This window comes from Nerophis ophidion, linkage group LG24 (assembly GCF_033978795.1).
Source record: "Nerophis ophidion isolate RoL-2023_Sa linkage group LG24, RoL_Noph_v1.0, whole genome shotgun sequence".
In the NCBI taxonomy this organism is placed as follows: Eukaryota; Metazoa; Chordata; class Actinopteri; order Syngnathiformes; family Syngnathidae; genus Nerophis; species Nerophis ophidion.
The window spans coordinates 33,567,732-33,588,585 of record NC_084634.1 but is presented as its reverse complement, the minus strand read 5'-3'; the positions used below and the strand labels follow the sequence as shown (position 1 = coordinate 33,588,585).

The 20,854-nt window shown below is 38.3% G+C and overlaps 1 long non-coding RNA gene across 1 annotated transcript in view; it reads right to left on the bottom strand.

Annotated features, from left to right (window-relative positions):
- The window catches only part of LOC133542403 (uncharacterized), a 62,185-nt gene extending 56,349 nt beyond the window's left edge, over positions 1–5,836 (bottom strand). Inside the window, exon 1 of the long non-coding RNA XR_009804155.1 lies at positions 5,721–5,836. This is a non-coding gene — a long non-coding RNA (uncharacterized LOC133542403). The remainder of the gene's footprint in view (positions 1–5,720) is intronic.
- Positions 5,837–20,854: the final 15,018 nt, after the last annotated feature.

Below are 20,854 nucleotides of genomic sequence, written 5' to 3'. Positions count from 1 at the left end.
TGCTGATCTATACGCGTATGCTAAAGCAGTCTAGTGGTGACAAACTTCAAGCAGGAATGAGAAACGTCGACGATTTCCATAAACGGCCCTTGACGCGTACCTGCCATACGGTACAGGGTGAGACATCATGTACCTGACATGTCTCGGTAGCACCTCCCCCCTAGATTGCTAGCGTTCTTGTGCTTTTTTTCCTCCAAAGAAATAAAAAAATACAAACAAGGATGCAATTACGAGCGGCACAGACATTTGTCATTTACAGCGAGGAGACAATTTAAACGAAAAAACGCCCAGTTTTCCCCGAGGCGGGTTCATTAGAGGCCCACTCACGGTGGTTCTTATCTGGCCATACTGGACTCAACCACATATAATTAAAAAGTGTTTTTTTTTCTTTTTTTTTTTTATCTTCCCCCCCGCCCCCCCTAACCCCAGTTTAGTCGGAGCTTTGTGGAGATAACCCCCTCCCTCGCTTGGTGTCTGAGAGAAAACAAACAAACAACGACGGAAACAGACGGCCGGCAACTGGGCGGGCGGGTTCAGTCGCCACGGCAACTGTTTGTTTTCCCCCTGGGAGGTAAAGGCTGGTGAGAATTAAAGGGTGTATTTGGGGTGGGGGGTTGTTGTTTATTACTTTAATTAGTCTGAGTGCTTCTTGAGAGATTTCAAGGCTGTTTGGAGAGAGGATGGAGCGTGGCACGCTGTGCGGGGGCTTAAAGGCAGGCCCGACTTTTAGACCGCTCACGCCCTTCTTTCCCATCTTCCTTACTTTTTTGTTTTTACAGTATGTCATTTACAAGTTTCCACTAATTCCACAACATACAGGTATAAAAACAAAACAAAAATATACATTTTTAAAAAATCAGCGCGGTGGAAACGCGGTTGGCACTGTGGTCTCACAGCAGGAGGGCCGCTTCCCTAATTACATCAGATTATACCCGGCAGCCGGGCAAGCTTCGTCGCTGAAAAAAAAAAAAAGAGCCGCAAAAATTTAAAAGTCTTATATAAGTGTTATAATGAAGGCAACACAACACGAAAGTGTCTATATTAGTTATAATAGCCTACTATCAAAAATACTTTAAAAGTCAAATATAAGTCTTACAAAGTAGGCAACACATGACAGAAGTGTCTATATTAGCCTACTGTCAAAACGACTTTAAAAGTCCTATTTAAGTCTCATAATGAAAGCATCACATGACGTAAGTGTCTATAGTAGCTATAATAGCCTACTAACAAAATGACTTTAAAAGTATAAAATATGTTATAATGAAGGCACACATGACAAAATTGTCTATATTAGTTATAATAGCCCACTATCAAAAATACTTTAAAAGTCTAATATAAGTCTTATAAAGAAGGCAACACATGACAGAAGTGTTTGTATTAGCCTACTGTCAAAACGACTTTAAAAGTCCTATTTAAGTCTCATAATGAAAGCACCACATGACGCAAGTGTCTATAGTAGCTATAATAGCCTACTAACAAAATTACTTTAAAAGTATGAAATATGTGTTATAACAAAGGCACACATGACGAAAGTGTCTATATTAGTTATAATAGCCCACTATCAAAAATACTTTAAAAGTCTAATATAAGTCTTATAAAGAAGGCAACACATGACAGAAGTGTTTATATTAGCCTACTATCAAAATGACTTTAAAAGTCCTATTTAAGTCTCATAATGAAAGCAACACATGACATAAGTGTCTATAGTAGCTATAATTACCTACGAACAAAATGACTTTAAAAGTATAACATATGTGTTATAATGAAGGCACACATGACGAAAGTGTCTATATTAGTTATAATAGCCCACTATCAAAAATACTTTAAAAGTCTAATATAAGTTTTATAAAGTAGGCAACACATGACAGAAGTGTCTATATTAACCTACTGTCAAAACGACTTTAAAATTCCTATGTAAGTCTCATAATGAAAGCACCACATGACGTAAGTGTCTATAGTAGCTATATATAGCCTACTAACAAAATTACTTTAAAAGTATAAAATATGTGTTATAATGAAGGCACACATGACGAAAGTGTCTATATTAGTTATAATAGCCCACTATCGAAAATACTTTAAAAGTCTAATATAAGTCTTATAAAGAAGGCAACACATGACAGAAGTGTTTATATTAGCTTACTATCAAAATGACTTTAAAAGTCCTATTTAAGTCTCATAATGAAAGCACCACATGACGTAAATGTCTATGGTAGCTATAATAGCCTACTAACAAAATGACTTTAAAAGTATAAAATATGTGTTATAATGAAGACACACATGACGAAAGTGTCTATATTAGTTATAATAGCCCACTATCAAAAATACTTTAAAAGTCTAATATAAGTCTTATAAAGAAGGCAAAACATGACAGAAGTGTTTATATTAGCCTACTATCAAAATGACTTTAAAAGTCCTATTTAAGTCTCATAATGAAAGCAACACATGACGTAAGTGTCTATAGTAGCTATAATAGCCTACTTACAAAATGACTTTATAAGTATAACATATGTGTTATAATGAAGGCACACATGACGAAAGTGTCTATATTAGTTATAATAGCCCACTATCAAAAATACTTTAAAAGTCAAATATAAGTCTTATAAAGTAGGCAACACATGACAGACGTGTCTATATTAACCTACTGTCAAAACGACTTTAAAAGTCCTACGTAAGTCTCATAATGAAAGCAACACATGACGTAAGTGTCCATAGTAGCTATAATAGCCTACTAACAAAATGACTTTAAAAGTTTAAAATATGTGTTATAATGAAGGCACACATGACGAAAGTGTCTATATTAGTTATAATAGCCCACTATCAAAAATACTTTAAAAGTCTGATATAAGTCTTATAAAGAAGGCAACACATGACAGAAGTGTTTATATTAGCCTACTATCAAAATGACTTTAAAAGTCCAATTTAAGTCTCATAATGAAAGCAACACATGACGTAAGTGTCTATGGTACCTATAATAACCTACTAACAAAATGACTTTAAAAGTATGAAATATGTGTTATAATGAAGGCACACATGACAAAAGTGTCTATATTAGTTATAATAGCCCACTATCAAAAATACTTTAAAAGTCTAATATAAGTCTTATAAAGTAGGCAACACATGACAGAAGTGTTTATATTAGCCTACTATCAAAATGACTTTAAAAGTCCTATTTAAGTCTCATAATGAAAGCAACACATGACGTAAGTGTCTATAGTAGCTATAATTACCTACTAACAAAATGACTTTAAAAGTATAAAATATGTGTTATAATGAAGGCACACATGACGAAAGTGTCTATATTAGTTATAATAGCCCACTATCAAAAATACTTTAAAAGTCTAATACAAGTCTTATAAAGAAGGCAACACATGACAGAAGTGTTTATATTAGCCTACTATAAAAATGACTTTAAAAGTCCTATTTAAGTCTCATAATGAAAGCACCACATGACGTAAGTCTCTATAGTAGCTATAATTACCTACTAACAAATTGACTTTAAAAGTATAAAATATGTGTTATAATGAAGGCACACATGACGAAAGTGTCTATATTAGTTATAATAGCCCACTATCAAAAATACTTTAAAAGTCTAATACAAGTCTTATAAAGAAGGCAACACATGACAGAAGTGTTTATATTAGCCTACTATAAAAATGACTTTAAAAGTCCTATTTAAGTCTCATGAAGAAAGAAACACATGACGTAAGTGTCTACATTAGCTATAATAGCCTACTGTCAAAATGACTTTATAAGTCTTATATAAGTGTTATAATGAAGCCAACATGACGTAAGTGTCTATATTAGTTATATTAGCCTACTATCAAAAATACTTTAAAAGTCTAATATAAGTCTTATAAAGAAGGCAACACATGGCAGAAATGTCTATATTAACCTACTATCAAAATGACTTTAAAAGTCTTGTGTAAGTCTTATAATGAAGGCAACAATATGTATATATTAGCTAGAATAGCACACTATCAAAATGACTTGAAAAGTCCTATATGAGTCTAATAATGAAAGCAACACATGACGTAAGTGTCTATAGCAGCTATAATAGCCTACTAACAAAATGACTTTAAAAGTATAAAATAAGTGTTATAATGAAGGCAACACATGACGGAAGTGTCAATATTAGTTATATTAGCCTACTATCAAAATGACATTACAAGTCTTAAATAGGTGTTTTAATGAAGGCAACACATGATTTAAGTGTCTATATTGATTATATGCCTACTATCAAAAATATGTATATACATATACATATATATATATATATATATATATATATATATATATATATATATATATATATATATATATATATATATACAGTACATACATATAAACATACATACATACACATACATACACACACATATATATATATATATTATATATATATATATAGCACCTGCTCCTAGGCTGGAACCCACGGCAGCGCCTGTTCCGGGGCTGGAGCCCACACCAGTTCCTGCTCTGGGGCTGGAGACCACACCAGCTCTTGCTACGACGACTACGCCTGCCTCTACGACGACGACGACTACGCTTATCTACACGTCGACGACCACGACGCCTGTCTCCACAACGACGACTACTATGCCTGTCTTCACGACGCCGCCGCCGCCGCCATCCACGGCTGCAGCACCCGAACCTGCTTCCGCGGCGACGACGATTCTTCCGCCTCCTGCTTCTACGACAACGCCGCTACTCCTGCGTCCACGGCGACGACTACGACTCCGCCTCCAGCTTCCACGGCGACGACTACGACTCCGCCTCCAGCTTCCACAGCGATGACTACAACTCCGCCTCCAGCTCCCACGGCAACAACGGCTCCGCCTCCAGCATCCACGCCGACGATGACTCCACCTCCTGCTTCTATGGCGGTGACGACTCCACATCCTGCCTTCATAATGACGTCTCATATGGAGCCTGCAGTAGGCCTTCTCGGAGTTCAGTTTATGGACACCAGTGGCGCAAACAGCAGCAACCCTCAAGACTTTCTCTAAGAACTCTAATGCTGCTTAGCTTTTGGCGCCACGCACGCCCACCTTCTCGGCGGCCACTGATGTGGCCTTTTCGGGGTCGCCCGTCAAGACTTTCGCGGCGGCGGCGGACATGACTTGTCCTCGGTGGATTCGGGGACACATGACTTGGCGACCCTCCACCATGGCCTTCCTCCACCCTCCCTTCGCTTGTGGACTTTCTTGTTGTGGGAGGAGGGTTCAAGTATTTTTGTTTTTGGGACATCTGGGATCCGTCCTTTTTGGGGGGGATACTGTTGGGATCCGATATTCGGATCATTCCATATATATGTTTTATTCCATTATTGTATCACATTCTGTTGTTTGGACTTCCTTATTTCCTGTTCATTCTGTCACCATGGTAGCTTATTAGTTTACCTGCCCCTTGCTTTCTACGCACACCTGTTTCTTGTTATCACCTCCCTTATATAAGCTCGCCCCTTTCTGTCATTCATTGTCAGACTCCAGTTTGCTTTCACGCAACAGCTGATGACTTATTTTTTCATGCTCTTTCTCGCTAGCTTCCAAGCTAAGCTTTATTTTATTCCTAGCTCTCATGCTAGTTGTTTTGTTTTTCCCTTTTTGTGTCTCAGTGCCAAGTATAGCCTCCATGCTAGCGCCATTTGTTTACCTTTCTGTTAGCACCAGTGTTTTTGTTCCTTAGCCTTTTATTCGTTAAATAAATACTTTGTAGCTTACCTCAAACTGTGTTTTTGCCCGACGCATCCTCGGAGGAAAAAAATCCAGCGTCGTTATGCCACACAGTCTTCACATCCTGGGTGCTGCCACCGCTGCTGCCCACTGCTCCCCTCACCTGCCAGAGGGTGAACAAGGGGATGGGTCAAATGCAAAGGACACATTTCACCACACTTAGTGTGTGTGTGTGTGTGTGTGACTATCATAGTAGTTTAACTTTACTTAAATACATTTTAATATCCATTATTATCGGTCAAATATGGAATATTAGGGGGGCGCACGGACGTATTAAAAAGTCTCCCCGGGGTGGGGTGGTGAGAACGGATAAAAGGATTTCAGTGCAATATACTGCATATGCAACCTCATTAATCAACAGCTATAGTGTGTGTGTGTGTGTGTGTGTGTGTGTGTGTGTGTGTCTGCTGTCGTCATTATCCTGGTCGACTTGCATCCGTGGTCGTCACACTCAAGGACAGACACGGGACGCGGGAACAATACCGCTGGGAAAGAAAAAAAGAAAGCCGGAGAAAAGCAAAAGGACGAGCGACAGCTATTAAGCGTTTCGAGTGAGAGAGGAAGCGAGTCGACGGGAAAAAACCGCGGCGCTGATGAGAGATTTTAGCGGGCCGGAGTATGGGCAGAGACAATGGGACAGACTGGGACACAGAGAGCCATGCAGTGTGGAGGAAGTCCCCTAATAAAAGCCTTCCTGTCTCACTTAGCGTCCCGAGTCTCCGAGGCCCGCTTGACACCAATTAAACCTGTTCCTCTCGGACTAACCGACCCCCTCAGCCCCCTCGCCTCGCGACACCCACACAGGACACAGACAGACGAGCACATGATGGCTGGCGGCTGTCTGTGTAAATCCACTTCCTCTGTAATGTATGGACACAATGTTCACTTACTTAGATGATCTCAGGCCCAGAGAAGCCGGCGGCGTTTCTGGATGTTGTTGACAAATGGCTTTCGCTTTGCAAAGTAGAGCTTTAACTTGCACGTACAGATGAAGCGATGAACTGTATTTAGTGACAGTGGTTTTCTGAAGTGTTCCTGAGCCCATGTGGTGATATCCTTTAGAGGTTGATGTCGGTTTTTGTTACAGTGCCCGTCTGAGGGATCGAAGGTCACGGTCGTTCAATGTTGGTTTCCGGCCATGCCGCTTACGTGGAGTGATTTCTCCAGATTCTCTGAACCTTTTGAGGGTATTATGGACCGTAGATGTTGAAATCCCTACATTTGAGAATTGTTGTTCTTAAACGTTTTGACTATTTGCTCACACAGTTGTGGACAAAGGGGTGTACCTCGCCCCATCCTTTCTTGTGAAAGACTGAGCATTTTTTGGGAAGCTGTTTTTATACCCAATCATGGCACCCACCTGTTCCCAATTAGCCTGCACACCTGTGGGATGTTCCAAATAAGTGTATGATGAGCATTCCTCAACGTTATCAGTATTTATTGCCACCTTTCCCAACTTCTTTGTCACGTGTTGCGGGCATCAAATTTAAAAGTTAATCATTTGCAAAAAAATTTTTTTTTTAATCAGTTTGAACATTAAATATGTGGTCTTTGTAGCATATTCAGCTGAATATGGGTTGAAAAGGATTTACAAATCATTGTTTTCTGTTCATATTTACATCTAACACAATTTCCCAACTCATATGGAAACGGGGTTAGTAAATAATGAAGACTAAAAGCCAGTTAAAAACAAAAATATAATAAAAAAATAAACAACAGGTTACTTTTTTATATTTGCATAGCATGTATACATTATCAATGTTCTGAATACACACACCTGTTCCCAATCAGCCTGCACACCTTTGGGTGTCATTACATCCCTAACATATATGCATAAAAACACTTACATACATCATTCATGGGACCGTCTAGCAAGCATGTATTGTTTTAGTTATATTGTAAAATACGCAAACTTGGGATTGATGAATGAACCCGAGCAAAAATGCTATAGACGACAAAATATGATACACTTCCGGTTCAAGGAACAAAACATGGAGCACATTTTTAAACTGCAGCAACTCCAATAGATGGCACCATAGCACAAACAATATTCACCTTTTCAGTTGAATATTCACTATTTGTTGAATACAAAACATTTTGGCCGTTAGCGGGGAAAAATTTTGCAACACTCGCATCGTAAAGCAAAGCCTGGACCAAAGCACACAAAGCACTTTAGTACTACAAAAAAAAAAAAAAAAAAAGTGAAATTGGCACGTTGTGTAAATGGTAAATAAAAACAGAATACAATGATTTGCAAATCTTTTTCAACTTATATTCAATTGAATAGACTGCAAAGACAAGATACTCAATGCTCGAACTAGAAAACATTATTTTTTTGCAAACATCAGCTCATTTGGAATGTGATGCCTGCAAGACGTTTCAAAAAAGCTGGCCCAAGTGGCAAAAAAGACTGAGAAGTGGAGGAATGCTCAACAAACACTCATATGGAACATCCCACAGGTGAACAGGCTAATTGGGAACAGGTGGGTGCCATGATTGGGTATAAAAGCAGCTTCCATGAAATGCTCAGTCATTCACAAACAAGGATGGGGCGAGGGTCACCACTTTGTGAGCAAATGCGCGAGCAAATTTTCCAACAGTTTAAGAACAACATTTCTCAAACAGCTATTGCAAGGAATTTAGGGGATTTCACCATCTACTGTCCGTAATATCATCAAAAGATTCAAAGAATCTGGAAAAATCACTGCACGCAAGCGATGATATTACGGACCTTGGATCCCTCAGGCGGCACGACATCAGTGTGTAAAGGATATCACCGCATGGGCTCAGGAACACTCCAGAAAACCACTGCGAGTAACTGCAGCTCGTCGCTACATCTGTGAGTGCAAGTTAAAACAATGTTATGCAAAGCAAAATCAATTTATCAACAACACCCAGAAACGCTGCATGTTCGCTGGGCTCGAGCTCATCTAAGATGGACTGATGCAAAGCGGAAAATCATTCCGTGGTCTGACGGGTCCACATTTCTAATTGTTTTTGGAAACTGTGGACGTCGTGTCCTCCGCACCAAAGAAGAACAGAACCATCCGGATTGTTCAAGGTGCAAAATTGAAAAGCCAGCATCTGTGATGGTATGGGGGTGTATTAGTGCCCAAAGGCATGGGTAACTTACACATCTGTGAAGGCACCAATAATGCTGAAAGGTACATGCAGGTTTTGGAGCAACATTATCATGGACGCCCCTGCTTATTTCAGCAAGACAATGCCAAGCCACGTGTTACAACAGCGTGGCTTCATAGTAAACCTGTCGTCCGGACCTGTCTACAACTTAAGCTGTACATCAAGCAAGAATGGGGAAAAAAATCCACATTAAAAGCTTCAAAAATTGGTCTCCTCAGTTCCCAAACGTTTACTGAGTGTTATTAAAAGGAAAGGCCATGTAACACATTGGTAAAAATGCCCCTGTGCCATCTTTTTGGCTGTTATTAAATCCCAAGTTAATGAATATTTGCAAAAAAACAAAAAAATGTTTATCAGTTCACCTTTTCTGTGCAGTCTACTCAATGGAATGTAAGTTGAAAAGCACTGCTTCAGTTTAACAGACGCACATATTTGCATAGTCTAATAACACAACTATCTACATGCATGCGAGAGCAGCTGTGTTGTGTCAGCAAGTCTTGGCCTAACCGTAACTCAAACTGTAAACACTGTTACGCAAGCGGGAGCAAACAGAAAACACACGTGTGTGTGTGTGCGGCTGTACAGCGTGTGTTCGCCGGCCGTCATTCAGAGAGCCGCACCTGTCCTGCAGGTAAACGGAAGATATCACAAAACAGACTTAGCTCGTTTGTCTATCATGGGTAGATACTTGTTTGACTACATCATTTTTAACCCTATAACGCACTTAAAATACTTCTACAGCATGATTTGTTGTATCTCATCAAATGTATTATGATTATGACTTTTGTTTACATAATTTGTTTGTTGGCCATAGTAAGCAGACACATTTTATACACAAGGAGACTGAGGGCAACAAGCAAACGGACCATTGGTTAAAATTATTATTGGTATATTTTTTTTGTCATCCTTTTGGAATATAACTGTTGGCCTCAGTCTCCTCTTGTATCCAAGAGGAGACTGAGAAATCTCCTCTTGTATCCAAGAGGAGACTGAGAAATCTCCTCTTGTATCCAAGAGGAGACTGAGGGCATCAAGAAAACTGGGCTGTGTTTATTATTGGTATTCTTATCCGAATATATTTCAGATAATGAGAAGAAGGGACTTTGGATCATGGCAAGGATACACATTTAATCCACAAGGAGACTGAGGGCAGCAAGAAAACTGGGCTGTGTTTATTATTCGTATCCAAATATATTTCAGATAATGAGAAGAAGGGACTTTGAATCATGGCAAGGATACACATTTAATCCACAAGGAGACTGAGGGCAGCAAGAAAACTGGGCTGTTTATTATTCGTATTCTTATCCAAATATATTTCAGATAATGAGAAGAAGGGACTTTGGATCATGGCAAGGATACACATTTAATCCACAAGGAGACTGAGGGCAACAAGAAAACTGGGCTGTGTTTATTATTGGCATTCTTAAATAAATAAATGATAAATGGGTTGTACTTGTGTAACGCTTTTCTACTTTCAAGGTACTCAAAGCGCTTTGATACTACTTCTACATTCACCCTTTCACACACACATTCACACACTGATGGAGGGAGCTGCCATGCAAGGCGCCAACCAGCACCCATCAGGAGCAAGGGTGAAGCGTCTTGCTCAGGACACAACGGACGTGACGAGGTTGGTACTAGGTGGGGATTGAACCAGGGACCCTCGGGTTGCGCATGGCCACTCTCCCACTGTGCCATATCAAAATATCAATATATATTTCAGATAATGAGAATAAGGGACTTTGGATCATGGCAAAGATACCCATTTAATCCACCAGGAAACTGAGGGCAGCAAGAAAACTGGGCTGTGTTTATTTTTGGTATTCTTATCAAAATATATTTCAGATAATGACAATAAGGGACTTTGGATCATGGCAAGGATACACATTTAATCCAAAAGGAGACTGAGGGCAGCGAGAAAACCGGGCTGTGTTTATTATTGGTATTCTTATCAAAATATAATTCAGATAATAAGAATAAGGTACTTTGGATCATGGTAAGGATACACATTTAATCCACCAGGAGACTGAGGGCAGCAAGAAAACTGGGCTGTGTTTATTATTGGTATTCTTATCAAAATATATTTCAGATAATGAGAATAAGGGACTTTGGGTCAGGGCAAGGATACACATTTAATCCACGAGGAGACTGAGGGGAGCAAAAAAACTGGGATGTGTTTATTATTGGCATTCTTATCAAAATATATTTCAGATAATGAGAATAAGGGGTTTTGTATCATGGCAAGGATGCACATTTTATCCACGAGGAGACTGAGGGCAGCAAGAAAACGGGGCTGTGCTTAAATATTGATATTCTTATCATAATAAATGTCAGATAATGAGTATAGGTACTTTGGATCATGGCAAGGATACACATTTAATCCAAAAGGAGACTGAGGGCAGCGAGAAAACCGGGCTGTGTTTATTATTGGTATTCTTATCAAAATATAATTCAGATAATGAGAATAAGGTACTTTGGATCATGGTAAGGATACACATTTAATCCACGAGGAGACTGAGGGCAGCGAGAAAACTGGGCTGTGTTTATCATTGGTATTCTTATCAAAATATATTTCAGATAATGAGAATAAGGGACTTTGGGTCATGGCAAGGATACACATTTAATCCACGAGGAGACTGAGGGCAGCAAGAAAACTGGGCTGCGTTTATTATTGGTGTTCTTATCAAAATATATTTCAGATAATGAGAATAAGGAACTTTGGATCATGGCAAGGATACACATTTAATCCAAAAAGATACTGAGGGCAGCAAGAAAACTTGGCTGTGTTTATTATTGGTATTCTTATAAAAAAATATATTTCAGATAATCAGAATAAGGGACTTTGGATCATGGCATTTAATCCACGAGGAGACTGAGGGCAGCAAGAAAACTAGGCTGTGTTTATTATTGGTATTCTTATCAAAATATATTTCACATAATGAGAATAAGGGACATTGGCTCATGGCAAGGATATACATTTAATTCATGAGGAGACTGAGGGGTGCAAGAAAACTGGGCTGTGTTTATTATTGGTATTCTTATCAAAATACATTTATGATAATGAGAATAAGGGACTTTGGGTCATGGCAAGGATACATATTTAATCCACGAGGAGACTGCGGGCAGCAACAAAACTGGGCTGTGTTTATTTTTGGTATTCTTATCAAAATATATTTCAGATAATGACAATAAGGGACTTTGGATCATGGCAAGAATACACATTTAATCCACAAGGACACTGAGGGCAGCAAGAAAACTGGGCTGTGTTTATTATTGGTATTTTTGTTAAAATATATTTCAGATAATGAGAATAAGGGACTTTGCATCATGGCAAGGATACACATTTAATCCACGAGGAAACTGAGGGCAGAAAGAAAACTGGGCTGTGTTTATTATTGGTATTCTTATCAAAATATATATCAGATAATGAGAATAAGGGGTTTTGTATCATGGCAAGGATACACATTTAATCCACGAGGAGACTGAGGGCAGCAAGAAAACGGGGCTGTGCTTATTATTGATATTCTTATCAAAATATATTTCAGATAATGAGAAAAAGGTACTTTGAATCATGGCAAGGATACACATTTAATCCACGAGGAGACTGAGGGCAGCGAGAAAACTGGGCTGTGTTTATTATTGGTATTCTTATCAAAATATATTTCAAATAATGAGAATAAGGGACTTTGGATCATGGCAAGGATACACATTTAATCCACGAAGAGACTGAGGGCAGCAAGAAAACAGAGCTTTGTTTATTATTCTTATTCTTATCTTTAAATATTTCAGATAATGACAAGAAGTGGCTGTGGGTCATGGCAAGGAGACCACTTTATCTGATAGGAGAATAAGGGTGGCAAGAAAACTGAGCTGTGTTTTTTAAAATAATAGTCATTAAAAAAAATGCATTTTATGAATAAGTGGCTGTGGGCAATGACAAAGAGACACATTTTATCCAAAAAGAGACTAAGGGCAGTTGGAAAACAGAGATGTGTTAATCAATTTCCCTTGTGGAGCCTTTGTCGAAATCCATTGGTACTGTTATCATTTAATATTTTAGATAAAGAGAATAATTTGGCTTTGGGCCATGAGGAGGAGACCCATTTTATCTAAGAAGAGACTGAGGGCAGCAAAACAACAGAGCTGTGTTTTTTATTGCTATTGTTCTTACTAAATATTTCAGATAATGGAAGAAGTGGTTGTGGGTCAGTGCAAAGGGTCCAATTTTATCCAAAAGGAGACTGAGGGTAGCAAAAAATACAGAACTGCGTTTATTATTGGTATTGCTATTATTTAATATTTCAGATAATGAGAAGAAATGACTTTGTGTCAGGGCAAATAGTCCCATTTTCCAAAAGGAGGCTGAGGGCAGTAGGAAAACTGAGCTGTTTTCTATATTGTTATCATTAAATATTTTAGATATTGAGAAGAATGTATACAAGGATACACACTTAATCCAAGAGCAGACTAAGGGCAGCAAGAAAACTGAGTTGTGTTTATTGTGGCTCTGGGTCATGGGAAGGAGACCATTTTATCCACGAGAAGAATAAGGGCGGCAAGAACACTGATCTGTGTTTAGTAAAATAATAGTAATAATTAAGTATTTTGCAACCTAAGAATAAGTGGCACTGGGACATGGTAAGGGGACCCATTTAATCTAAAAAGAGACTGAGGGCAGCGAGAAAACTGAGCTGTTTATCGTTGGTAATGAGAAGTAGTGGCTGTGTGTCGTGGCAAGAAGACACAATTTAAAATGTAATATTAGTTATTAATATTTTGCATCTTAAGAAAAAGTGGCGGTGGATCCATTTTATCCAAGAGGAGAATTGGGGCAGTAATTAACCAATTTTGTACGAGACTGAGGGCAAGAAAATGAAGGCGTGTTTATTATTGTCATTGTTGGCAATAAATATTTTAGATGATGAGAATAAGTTGCTGTGGGTTATGGCCAGGAGACCAATGTTATCCACAAGGAAACTGAGGGCACCAATAAAACAGGGAGGTGTATATTATTGGTATTATTATAAATACATATTTTAGATAATGAGAAGAAGTTGCTATGGGTTATGGCCAGAAGACCAATTTTATCCATGAGGAGACTTTGGGCAGCAAAAAATGAAGCTGTGTTTATTATTGTTATCGTTATCAATAAATATTTTAGATAATGACAAGAGGTTGTTGTGGGCCATGGCAAGAATTTATCTAAGAGGAGACTGAGGCCGGCAAGTAAACAGAGCTGTTTATTTTTGGTTTTGTCACCATTATATATTTAAGGTAATGAGAAGACGTGGCTCTGTCTCGTGGCAAGAAGACACAATTTATCTAAGATGAGACTGAGGGCAGCAAGAAAACTGAGCTGTTTATTTTTGGCATTGTTATTATTAAATATTTTAGGTAATGAAAAGAAGTGGCTGTGTGTCATGGCAAGAAGAATACAATTTATCTAAGAGGAGACTGAGGGGAGCAAGAAAACGGAGCTTTTATTTTTGGTTTTGTAACCATTAAATATTTTAGGCAATGAGAAGACGTGTCTGTGTGTCATAACAAGAAGACACAATTTATCTAAGAGGGGACTAAGGGCAACGATAACACAGAGCTGTTTATGTTTGGTTTTGTCACCATTTAATAATTTAGGTAATGAGAAGAAGTGGCTGTGTGTTGTGACAATAAGACACAATTTATCTAAGAGGAGACTGAGGGCATCAAGAAAACAGAAGTTTATTTTTGACATTGTTATTATTAAATATTTAAGTAATGACAAAAATTGGCTGTGTGTTGCGGCAATAAGACACAATTCATCTAAGAGGAGACTGAGGGCAGCAAGAAAACACAGCTGTTTAATTTTGGTTTTGTCACCATTAAATATTTTAGGTAATGAGATGACATGGCTGTGTGTCATGGCAAGAAGACACAATTTATCTAGGATGAAACTGAGGGCAGCAAAAAAACAGAGCTGTTTATTTTTGGTTTTGTCACTATTTAATAATTTAGGTGATGACAATACGTGGCTGTGTGTCGCGGCAATAAGACACAATTCATCTAAGAAGAGACTGGGGCCAGCAAGAAAACGGAACTGTTTATTTTTGACATTGTTATCAATAAATATTTAAGTAATGAGAAGACGTGGCTGTGTGTCGGGGCAAGAAGACACAATTTATCTAAGAGGAGACTGAGGGCAGCAAGAAAACGAAGCTGTTTATTTTTGAAATTGTTATGATTAAATATTTTAAGTAATGCGAAAAAGTGGCCTTGTGTCGTGGCAAGAACACACAATTTATCCAAGAGGAGACTGAGGGCAGCAAGAAAACGCAGCTGTTTATTTTTGGTTTTGTCACCATTAAATATTTTAAGTGATGAAAAGAAGTGGCTGTGTGTCGTGGCAAGGAGACACAATTTATCTAAGAGGAGACTGAGGGCAGCAAGAAAACAGAACTGTTTATTTTTTTGCATTTTTATCATTAAATATTTTAAGTGATTAGAAAAAGTGGCTGTGTGTCGTGAAATAAGACACAATTTATCTAAGAGGAGACAGAGTGCAGCATTAAAACAGAACTGTTTATTTTTGACATTGTTATCATTAAATATTTAAGTAATGAGAAGACGTGGCTGTGTGTCGGGGCAAGAAGACACAATTTATCTAAGAGGAGACTGAGGGCAGCAAGAAAACGAAGCTGTTTATTTTTGGCATTGTTATGATTAAATATTTAAAGTAATGCGAAAAAGTGGCCTTGTGTCGTGGCAAGAACACACAATTTATCCAAGAGGAGACTGAGGGAAGCAAGAAAACGCAGCTGTTTATTTTTTGGTTTTGTCACCATTAAATATTTTAGGTAATGAGAAGACGTAGCTGTGTGTCATGGCAAGGAGACACAATTTATCTAGGATGAAACTGAGGGCAGCAAAAAAACAGAGCTGTTTATTTTTGGTTTTGTCACTATTTAATAATTTAGGTAATGAGAATACGTGGCTGTGTGTCGCGGCAATAAGACACAATTCATCTAAGAAGAGACTTGGGGCAGCAAGAAAACGGAACTGTTTATTGACATTGTTATCAATAAATATTTAAGTAATGAGAAGACGTGGCTGTGTGTCGGGGCAAGAAGACACAATTTATCTAAGAGGAGACTGAGGGCAGCAAGAAAACGAAGCTGTTTATTTTTGAAATTGTTATGATTAAATATTTTAAGTAATGCGAAAAAGTGGCCTTGTGTCGTGGCAAGAACACACAATTTATCCAAGAGGAGACTGAGGGCAGCAAAAAAACGCAGCTGTTTATTTTTGGTTTTGTCACCATTAAATATTTTAAGTGATGAAAAGAAGTGGCTGTGTGTCGTGGCAAGGAGACAAAATTTATCTAAGAGGAGACTGAGGGCAGCAAGAAAACAGAACTGTTTATTTTTTTGCATTGTTATCATTAAATATTTTAAGTAATGAGAAAAAGTGGCTGTGTCTCTTGGCAAGAAGACTATTTATCTAAAAGGAGACTGGGGCAGCAAGAAAACAGAGCGGTTTATTTTTGGTTGTGTCACCATTAAATATTTTAGGTAATGAGAAGGCGTGGCTGTGTGTCGTGGCAAGAAGACCCAATTTATCTAAGAGGAGACTGAGGGCAGCAAGAAAACTGAGCTGTTTATTTTTGGTTTTGTCACCATTTAATATTTTAGGTAATGAGAAAAAGTGGCTGTGTGTTGTGACAATAAGACACAATTTATCTAAGAGGAGACCGAGGGCAGCATTAAAACAGAACTGTTTATTTTTGACATTGTTATCATTAAATATTTAAGTAATGAGAAGACGTGGCTGTGTGTCGCGGCAATAAGACACAATTCATCTAAGAAGAGACTGGGGGGCAGCAAGAAAATGGAACTGTTTATTTTTGACATTGTTATCATTAAATATTTAAGTAATGAGAAAAAGTGGCTGTGTGTCGTGGCAAGAACACACAATTTATCCAAGAGGAGACAGAGGGCAGCAAGAAAACGGAGCTGTTTATTTTTGGTTTTGTCACCATTAAATATGTTAAGTAAAGAAAAGAAGTGGCTGTGTGTCGTGGCAAGGAGACACAATTTATCTAAGAGGAGACTGAGGGCAGCAAGAAAACAGAACTGATTATTTTTTTGCATTGTTATCATTAAATATTTTAAGTGATTAGAAAAAGTGGCTGTGTGTTGTGAAATAAGACACAATTTATCTAAGAGGAGACAGAGGGCAGCATTAAAACAAAACTGTTTATTTTTGACATTGTTATCATTAAATATTTAAGTAATGAGAAGACATGGCTGTGTGTCGGGGCAAGAAGACACACTTTATCTAAGAGGAGACTGAGGGCAGCAAGAAAACGAAGCTGTTTATTTTTGGCATTGTTATGATTCAATATTTTAAGTAATGCGAAAAAGTGGCCTTGTGTCGTGGCAAGAACACACAATTTATCCAAGAAGAGACTGAGGGCAGCAAGAAAACTGAGCTGTTTATTTTTGGCATTGTTATTATTTAATAATTTAGGTAATGAGAAGGCGTGACTGTGTGTCGCGGCAATAAGACACAATTCATCTAAGAAGAGACTGGGGGCAGCAAGAAAACGGAACTGTTTATTTTTGACATTGTTATCATTAAATATTTAAGTAATGAGAAAAAGTGGCTGTGTGTCGTGGCAAGAACACACAATTTATCCAAGAGGAGACAGAGGGCAGCAAGAAAACGGAACTGTTTATTTTTGGTTTTGTCACCATTAAATATTTTAAGTAATGAAAAGAAGTGGCTGTGTGTCGTGGCAAGGAGACACAATTTATCCAAGAGGAGACTGAGGGCAGCAAGAAAACAGAACTGTTTATTTTTTTGCATTGTTCTCATTAAATATTTTAAGTAATGAGAAAAAGTGGCTGTGTCTCTTGGCAAGAAGACTATTTATCTAAAAGGAGACTGGGGCAGCAATAAAACAGAGCTGTTTATTTTTGGATGTGTCACCATTAAATATTTTAGGTAATGAGAAGGCGTGGCTGTGTGTCGTGGCAAGAAGACGCAATTTATCTAAGAGGAGACTGAGGGCAGCAAGAAAACTGAGCTGTTTATTTTTGGTTTTGTCACCATTTAATTTTTTAGGTAATGAGAAAAAGTGGCTGTGTGTTGTGACAATAAGACACAATTTATCTAAGAGGAGACCGAGGGCAGCATTAAAACAGAACTGTTTATTTTTGACATTGTTATCATTAAATATTTAAGTAATGAGAAGACGTGGCTGTGTGTCGGGGCAAGAAGACACAATTTATCTAAGAGGAGACTGAGGGCAGCAAGAAAACGAAGCTGTTTATTTTTGACATTGTTATGATTAAATATTTTAAGTAATGTGAAAAAGTGGCCTTGTGTCGTGGCAAGAACACACAATTGATCCAAGCGGAGACAGAGGGCAGCAAGAAAACGCAGCTGTTTATTTTTGGTTTTGTCACCATTAAATATTTTAAGTAAGGAAAAGAAGTGGCTGTGTGTCGTGGCAAGGAGACACAATTTATCTAAGAGGAGACTGAGGGCAGCAAGAAAACAGAACTGTTTATTTTTTTGCATTGTTATCATTAAATATTTTAAGTGATTAGAAAAAGTGGCTGTGTGTCGTGAAATAAGACACAATTTATCTAAGAGGAGACAGAGGGCAGCATTAAAACAGAACTGTTTATTTTTGACATTGTTATCATTAAATATTTAAGTAATGAGAAGACGTGGTTGTGTGTCGGGGAAAGAAGACACAATTTATCAAAGAGGAGACTGAGGGCAGCAAGAAAATGAAGCTGTTTATTTTTTGCATCATTACGATTAAATATTTTAAGTAATGAGAAAAAGTGGCCTTGTGTCATGGCAAGAACACACAATTTATCCAAGAGGAGACTGAGGGCAGCAAGAAAACACAGCTGTTTTTTTTTTGTTTTGTCACCATTTAATATTTTTAGTAATGAAAAGAAGTGGCTGTGTGTCGTGGCAAGGAGACACAATTTATCTAAGAGGAGACTGAGGGCAGCAAGAAAACAGAACTGTTTATTTTTTTGCATTGTTATCAATAAATATTTTAAGTAATGAGAAAAAGTGGCTGTGTCTCTTGGCAAGAAGACTATTTATCTAAAAGGAGACTGGGGCAGCAAGAAAACAGAGCTGTTTATTTTTGGTTGTGTCACCATTAAATATTTTAGGTAATGAGAAGGCGTGGCTATGTGTCGTGGCAAGAAGACGCAATTTATCTAAGAGGAGACTGAGGGCAGCAAGAAAACTGAGCTGTTTATTTTTGGTTTTGTCACCATTTAATATTTTAGGTAATGAGAAAAAGTGGCTGTGTGTCGTGAAATAAGACACAATTTATCTAAGAGGAGATTGAGGGCAGCAAGAAAACGCAGCTGTTTAATTTTGGTTGTGTCACCATTAAATATTTTAGGTAATGAGAAGGCGTGGCTGTGTGTCGTGGCAAGAAGACGCAATTTATCTAAGAGGAGACTGAGGGCAGCAAGAAAACTGAGCTGTTTATTTTTGGTTTTGTCACCATTAAATATTTTAGGTAATGAGAAGGCGTGGCTGTGTGTCGTGGCAAGAAGACACAATTCATCTAAGAGGAGACCAAGGGCAGCATTAAAACAGAACTGTTTATTTTTGACATTGTTATCATTAAATATTTAAGTAATGAGAAGACGTGGCTGTTTGTCGGGGCAAGAAGACACAATTTATCTAAGAGGAGACTGAGGGCAGCAAGAAAATGAAGCTGTTTATTTTTGGCATTGTTATGATTAAATATTTTAAGTAATGTGAAAATGTGGCCTTGTGTCGTGGCAAGAACACACAATTTATCCAAGCGGAGACTGGGGGCAGCAAGAAAACGCAGCTGTTTAATTTTGGTTTTGTCACCATTAAATATTTTAGGTAATGAGAAGAAGTGGCTGTGTCTCTTGGCAAGAAGACCATTTATCCAAAAGGAGACTTGGGGCAGCAAGAAAACGCAGCTGTTTATTTTTGGTTTAGTCACCATTAAATATTTTATGTAATGAGAAGACGTGGCAAGAAGACACAATTTATCTAAGAGGAGATTGAGGGCATCAAGAACATGAATCACAGCAGTACTGCAGTGCCTCCCTAAGGCACCACAAGTAGGTCAACTCTGAGTGTTTATTATTGTCATTTCCAGTCCTATATGCTGAAATGATACGGCAATGATTCAACCCATTAGTGACAGGTACGTCACCCAAATGTTTGACCAGGTTATTAAAAAACTACCAATGGAAAAGCACCAACAGCAAGTAGAAGCGTGCCTGTTCAAGTACTGTACAGTCCGCCAGTGCAGGCCCAGTGCCAGACTTGACGCAGTCCAGCTTCCCAGACAGGTTTTATAGCAGGCGTGACTCTGAACCGGAGCCAAGTGATCCGGGACCACAATGGGAGACGTTATGTGGATAAACCATCTCGTCTGCAATAGCGAAACCGGGTCTTGTGGACAAGCCCCAACTCAACCTGCGTCCTAACGGCTATGATGACATGAGAAAACTTTTGTTGTTGTTGTTTTTTTTTTTTTTTTTAAATCTGACAAGATCTGGATGATGTTTGCTTCTACCTGCAGGAAAACCCATTCCAACGGCTGAGAAGGACTTGATTTATTCGACAACCTCTCTAATTATCCTCCTGGCTGCCCCCGTTTTGCCTATTCCCTCAAGTTTTCTTTATTCCTAGAAATCTTTTTTTCTTGGGCGGATCCCACACTTTTTTTTTTCTTCTTTTCTTGCCTCGCTCTTGTTCGATCCCTGACTCGACTTTCACATTCCTGAAGCATTCCTGCAGGATTAGCCTTTGGCGTTCTCAGGCAATGAAGAGGCCACGCCCCCTACTGTGACAAAGGGGGTACCGAGGCACTAAAAGATGACAGTGGAAATGCGTGTGGATGTTATTTTCTCAAAATTATACTTGGCAACCATCGCTCCTTTTAGCAAATTCATATTATTCATCCAGGTCGGGTCGCG